This window comes from Triticum aestivum, chromosome 7A (assembly GCF_018294505.1).
Source record: "Triticum aestivum cultivar Chinese Spring chromosome 7A, IWGSC CS RefSeq v2.1, whole genome shotgun sequence".
Taxonomy (NCBI): domain Eukaryota; kingdom Viridiplantae; phylum Streptophyta; class Magnoliopsida; order Poales; family Poaceae; genus Triticum; species Triticum aestivum.
The window spans coordinates 120,935,442-120,942,406 of NC_057812.1; the positions used below are offsets into that span (position 1 = coordinate 120,935,442).

Sequence of the window (6,965 nt, forward strand, 5' to 3'; positions counted from 1 at the left end):
TCTTAGCTTAATCTCTTCGCGCCTAGGTCGCGGTGCACTTTCTATGCCTAATGCACCTAGATGGAGTGAGAGTATGTACTTTTCACACTCGGTCCATTACACAACTAATGTGCACTGCGAGTACCACTTCTCCCTGTTCCACTTCTCTGCTACAGTGTGAGAGAGGCAACCATGGAGGGTCTTCGTCTTATCCCTTCTCCCGCCGGCGAGCCTGTGGGTTCCTTGCCCCTCCGTCGGCCGCTTCAGCGGCGGGAGGGCCGGGGAAACCCCGGTGCTTCATTCTTAGCATGTAGATAGGCGTAGAAGTAGGGGTCCCATGACCATCATTCTCTTGGTGGTGCCGACGTTCGGTGGAATAAACATGCTTCAGATCCATCCCCAGCTCGGCTTGTCCGAAGGATCTGGAGCTTTTTGTGCCTTGGGGTCATCAGAGAGGCGGTGGTGATGACGACCTTTTGGGATTTTTGTTATCTGGCCTTGTCCCCGTCCCAATGGCATTTCCTTCGATGTCACTGCGCGGCTGTGGGAGCTTGTATAGGAGTGAAGTCGACGGTTGGTAGCCATCGCCCTTGGGGGCGGCATTGGCCGTCGGGAGAGCGTGGCGGCTCGGGAGCAGGCTGGCGACCTGGTGGTGGAAGATCTGCGGGTTTCACCCGACTTGTTCCATGTGGAATGATGGACCTAGGATCCGTTCTATAGCACGGGGATGAGCCCCGGTCGACGCGGTACATCGACAACGACCCTCCCGTGTGTGGGGAGTTTCTCTTTCGACTCGTAAAGCTGGAGTCAACAATGGTGCTGGCTCGGATCCGGCGATAGTCGAAGAAGTTGGTGTTTGCGGGGACCTCCAGGCCATGAAAAATCAAAGATGTCCTTCCTCCATTATTTCATTATAAGTTTTAGGCGAGGCTCCATTGAATACACAAGTATCTTATTATATATCTGACAAAAGAAAAACTTATCCATCAGGGGCAATAAATTGTGCGGAAATGTTAACGCCCACACGTGTGGGCGTTGACCATCTCGACCACACGCATCCATCACGATCCAGTACTATATGCACGAATCTTGACACAATCTGGCTGATTTTCTGTGCCACGTAGGACAAGGCGTGTGTGTGGTGTGTGACATAGTTCGCCCACACATCCATTTTATCACACGAAGGGGCCGGTGTATGGGCGCTTAGCAATTCACCCACACACCAGTTTTCAGTCACACACAAGGGCTGGTGTGTGAGCATTTGCCATCTCGCCCACACGGCCGTCTCCTCTCCCACATGTAAGCTGCTAGTTGCCATGTGTTTTTGCAGCGCACATGGCAACTGCCTCTAGTGTGCTTTATAAGCAGGTGGCAACTATCTTTTTTTACCCGAGTTGTCATGTGTTTTTGCAAGGTACATGGCAACTGCCTAGTGTGCACGTAATCAGATGGCAACTGTCTTTTACCGAGTTGCCATGTGTTTTTGCATGGTACATGGCAACTGCCGCAACGCGCACGTACATGGCAACTGCCCTAACGTGCATGTAAGCAGATGGCAACTCTTCCTTTTTACATGGCAACTGCCCTAGCATGCTTGTGAGCACATGGCAACTCTCTCAACTGCCTAGTGTTAGTATGTGGCAACTCTTAAAGTTATGAAATTATGGCAACTACATTAGATCAGACCATACATGGCAACTACAGTTGAGCAACCATGGCAACTGCAGTTGTCTGACATGGCAACCGTAGTTCAGCGACATGGCAACTGCAAATAAACGAACATGGACGAGGGTCTGGACCATGGCAACTGCGGGCACACGGTGGACGTCACGCGTCGCGTGCGGGACCAGAAGGGTACGAGGCCTGACATACGGGCGTGTGGGCGTTATCAACTTCGCCCACACGCACGCGAGTGAGAGGGTTCAGGAGGGAAAAAAGATGTGTGTGGGCATTAGTTGTTTTCCCCAGATGTAGGTATGTGGGCTGGTTGCTGTCCATGCCACACAAGGCGTGTGGCACAACTACCCGATACACCACACGTGTGGCAGTTATCGGGACCCTAAATTGTAACTTTCATATAAACTAGCACAGTGGTTGAGCACATGCATGAGGCTACCTTTTAATTATATGTTAGTTTGTATTATTGAGAGAAGTCTACTTTACCACCCTCAACTAACTGATGGGTTTAAAGTTCAACCCTCAACATGTAAACCGGTTAGAACACACCCTAAACTTACAATGTGTCTTATTTTACCCCTGAGGCAGTTGGAAGGTGGTTTTGCGAGATGTGGCATTCAAATTGACTAGTCAAAGATGATATGGCATCCTAATAAGCATTAATTTGTGAAAAGGATGGCTAGCCCCACATGTCATAGAGAAGAGAATCATACATGAGCGACGACCCGGTCTCATGCCTCCCCATTGTCCTCCTTAGCAATTCCCCGACGCTCACATGGTTGCCGTCGCGGGTAGTCTGGAAGCTGCCGTCGAGGTCTGGGAGGAGGAGGGTGATGATGAGGGTGAGTTGGGTGTGTCCCTTGAGGCCCATGGTGACATCATGTTGGGGACACCATACTCGGCTCGGAGTACGGAGAACTCGTGGACAGGCACGCCATGTCGGCGATGAGGGTGGTATCCCCGTCATGCTCGGGCACATGGAAGAGGCCCTAGTCCTCGCAGGCGGAAGCCACGCGGCTCTGGATCTCGACGGGTGCAACATCGCCCCGTCCCCCATGCCACCATCGAGAGAATCGTCGTCGCCTTTTGCTGTAATCGCAGCCAATAGCACCCCAAGCCAAGCCACCTTGCCATTTGGCCCCGACTCGCAGAGACGAACTCCCCCATCGGAGGAATTGTGCCAAGGAGCTCTCTGTAGCTCGTGTTGTGCTCGTCTTCTTCACCTTCGGCAGAAGACAACCAGGTTGTCGTCTTTGGCTGCGCACCTCCGTCATCGAGCTACTTGCATACATAGACCTGCCCCGACACACAACGATTAGCGTCCGGCTACTGTGTATCTTTTGGCAACTTGCTCATCTCATGGTGCTCTAACTGGCAGCCCATCGTCTCTTGGTCGAGTGCCGAAGCCGAGTACCGTGCAGTGGCCAACGTGGTAGCTAAGACATGTTGGCTGCGTCACCTTCTTGGTGAGCTTCACATCCCGTTCCCAAGGCTACGGTGTTTTGTGACAATGTTTCGGCCACCTATCTTGCTGCTAATCCGGTGCGGCACAAGCGCACACATTGAGCTGGATGTTCAGTTTGTTCTCAAGAAGGTTCAGTTGGGTGAGCTTCGTGTAATTCACATACCAACCACTCAACAGATTGATGACATTATGACCAAAGGGTTGCCAACCGCTACATTCCAGGAGTTTCATTTCAGTCTTTGCATTGCGATCCCGCCGCTCAGACTGCATGGGGTGGGGGGGTTGAATGTGACATATCTGTACAAATCTTCCAACTGATCTCTCTTTTATCTCTAGCCTTGTATATCTAACTTCTATAAACTTCGTAGGATTTGTTGACCTGTCACAGAAGACATATCTTCTCTATATTGTAAACGACTCTCATGAATACAATTGCATCTAATACCTTTCTACATATAACATGATGTATGATGTTCGTAATTTGCTTGTCAAATTGTCTCATTTTGCAATGTGATTACATGTTTCTAGCTGCGACTAGTATGTAATGTCCACTTATGTTAGAGCATCTCCACTCACCCCCCAACAAGCCCCCCAGGACACCTTTTATAGTGCCGGCGGTGAAAAATCAGCCCAGCCGCGCCCCAACTCCTCGTTTATCGCCGGTTTAGGACAAAATAACAGTCGTCGATCCCGAGCCAAACCCAACCCCCTAAGGGGCGCCTGGGGGCGCCAGCCGAAGCGAAAAGGCGGGCGGGCTTCCTCTGTCGGCGACAGACAGGCCTATTCCCACCATTTTCCCCCCTTTCCCTGCATTTTCCTCATTGCTTCCCCCTTCTGTCATGTCGCTCCCGCCATTCTCCTCCCGCTCATCCGTCCGCCATGCCGCCGAAGAAGTATTCAGCCCCTCGCGTCGCTGCCGTTGTCGATTCCACCCAGCCAAAATAGAGGAAGCCAAGGGCACCGATGGCAAGACCACAGGGCGTGTCCAACATCGAGTGGAGAGCGGAGGTTCAACGCCGGGAGGCTGTCAGCATTGACCGGCGGAAGAGGCTCATCGCCAAGAAGGCCAGGGACGCGGCAGCGGCGGTGGAGCAGGTAAAGGCGTCTCAGGCGAGGATGATGAATCCACCCGACCACTTCCCACAACCTGCATGGGGGAGCCAAGCGAGCGTCCTGTCGTCGACCAACTTCTCGCCACCACTGCCACCCTGGGCGTACGCACCCTTGCCTGGCTACTCTGACGGCGACGCTCATGGCGGTTTTAACCCCAACATCACGTTCCCGCATGGTGCGCCGCCGCGTGCCTCCCCGTCCGGCCTGACCCCGACCAGCGCACTCCCTCCCCCGCGTTCACCGCCGGCCTCCACACCCAATACAACTACTCGCCGCAAGCGTACTCAGCCTCGCCGACGCCGCCTCTGCGCTAGGGTGCCCTACCATTCACACACGCCTCGGCGGCACAGTTCGGCAACCCCGAAGCCACGACGCCGACATGGACGAGATCATCACGAGCGGCTCGGTCGCTGCCGCCTCCTGCCCCGACTTCCACGTGCAAGATGGAACAATGGACACCGGCGTCGACATGGACGACGAGCTCGACAAAGTCGAGGAGGGGGAGGAAGAACAGGCGGCGGAGGAGATGGAGCTGGCGCCGGGGGCGAAAGGGAGAAAGAAGAAGCGGGCGGCCAGTGCCAGGCCAAGCGAGTCGCGCGTCAAGTGGACGTCCAAGGAAGACGAGTGCCTCGGCAAAGCATGGAAGACCGTCAGCATCGACCCGATAACCGACTGGAATCGGAACACCGACACATACTGGAGACGGATCAAGACGGTGTTCGATGAGCGCAAGCTGGTCGACCCCTACTTCGCCACTATCCACATGGAGCGCGGCGACAAGACCATGGTGAACCATTGGGCAATCATCCAGGCGGCCCGCAACAAATGGCATGGGATCATTGAGGAGATCGCGGCTCGCCCGGAAAGCGGCACCAACGTCGAGGGTCAAGTATGTCCAGCCGCCAGCTCACTTGTTCTTTCACCATTCTTTGGCTGCGCAGATGGTTCGGATGTTCAACATGTATAGTTAGGACGACAGCGACCAAGAGTTCAAATTTCTTCACGTGTTCTCCTGGATCGAGTCGTGCAAGAAGTGGAGGGAGGTCCGGCTCACCCTCGCCACGGCAAAGGAGACGTACAAGCCGGATGTGCCCGCCCTGGGGGCGGCGGATGGGCGCCTTGATGGCAACAAAAGAGCAAAGACGGTGAGGGACACGGCACCTGCTGCCGAACGGCTGCAATCATCGATCGAGCAGTGCATCGCTGATGCCAAGACCAGTGCTGCAAAGAGGGAGGGGAAATTGGACCTGCGGTGGTCGGCTCTGATGACGAAGCAGGACGTGAAGCTCAACCTTCTCAGGACCAATGTCGCCGCGAAGAAGAGGAACACTGACCTGGCGTTCTTGATGGCGGCAGACATGTCGACAATGGACAAGCAGGTCAAGGCGTGGTACCTGGCGGAGCGCGGCCTCATCTTGAACCAGATGCCCGGGCCAGCGCCGACCACCGCCCTAATGCTCACGCCGACAACAACACCGACGCCCAGCCCGAGCGATGAAGTGGTGCTGGCGCCGACCGCCATCCCGAGCACGGAAGCCATGCCGACACCGAGCATGCCTGCCTCTACGTCGACCCCGGCCAGTCCCACGCCAGAGGAGCCCGCTGTTTGATGCGATCCGTGCCTATGCTTCCTTCCTTTTGATCGTTGAACTTTCGGGCATGTTTGATCGCCGAACTGTGGCATGGTGATTGCCGACTTGTGGCATGGTGATCGCCGAACTTGTGGCGTGTTTTTGGTAGCGGGAAAGACAAGTTTGATTTTTTGGGGTCTAGGGGCCGAAACCTAGGGGTGCGGCTGGGAACTCGGTCGCCTCCAGAGCGAAAAAACCGCCGGCGCAAACGCGAGAACGCATTTGCGGGGTGCGCTGGGGGGGGGGCGAACGGCTGGAGATGCTCTTATCTTAGAAGCACAAAGAAACATTGGTATAAGCTGACTTGTAGTACCGAACTAGATGACTCGTTGCGGTTCTTACTCTACTTCCACTGCTTTTTCTCAGCCAAAGGAAAAAAGAAATTCACCCCTGCTTTGCTTTTTCTAAAGATGCATCGGTTCCTGAGTAAAGTTAACTCAGGCTTCTAATGGTCATAAAACATGAGTAATCATTTTGAAAAAGGATGCAATGCGACCTCAAAACTTACACTAATAATGTTTTAAATATTTAGATTAATTGTGATGCAAAGTAGCTTTATAATACCAAGTTCATTAGGTTTTATAAATACTCCCTCCGTTCCTAAATACTCCAGCATTAAAGTGCGTGGAGAAGCTCTCTGTTCTCCTTTGTTTAATAGCCATTCCTTGATGGATCAGTAAGAAAAAAATGTGAAGAAGCTTACAATAAAATAGGTTCGATTTCAGTGTGTGCACAAACAGGTCCAGTAAGTTGCTATAGCATATACTCCCTCCGTTCTGAATTACTTGTCTTGGATTTGTCTAGATACGGATGTATCTAGACTCATTTTAGTGCTAGATACCTCCGTATCTAGACAAATCTAAGACAAGTAATTCAGAATGGAGGGAGTACCAAACATAAAGACGGAGACAGAGATGGAGAGTTGTTACTAGATGGAAATCTATATGAGAAAGAGAGAGCGTGAGCAACAAAGCTGAGTATCCCTTGTTGCGGCTTGATGTAGACTGAGGGGGGAGGTGAGGACCTAGGAGTCGACGAGCTGCTACTGGCCTTCTGATGCTTCCTAAAAAATGTTGTCTGGTGCATAGCAAGATTAAAAC

The 6,965-nt window shown here is 53.0% G+C and overlaps 1 pseudogene; it reads left to right on the forward strand.

The window, feature by feature from the left end:
- Positions 1–4,084: 4,084 nt before the first annotated feature.
- Positions 4,085–6,139, forward strand: LOC123153150 (uncharacterized; annotated as a pseudogene).
- Positions 6,140–6,965: the final 826 nt, after the last annotated feature.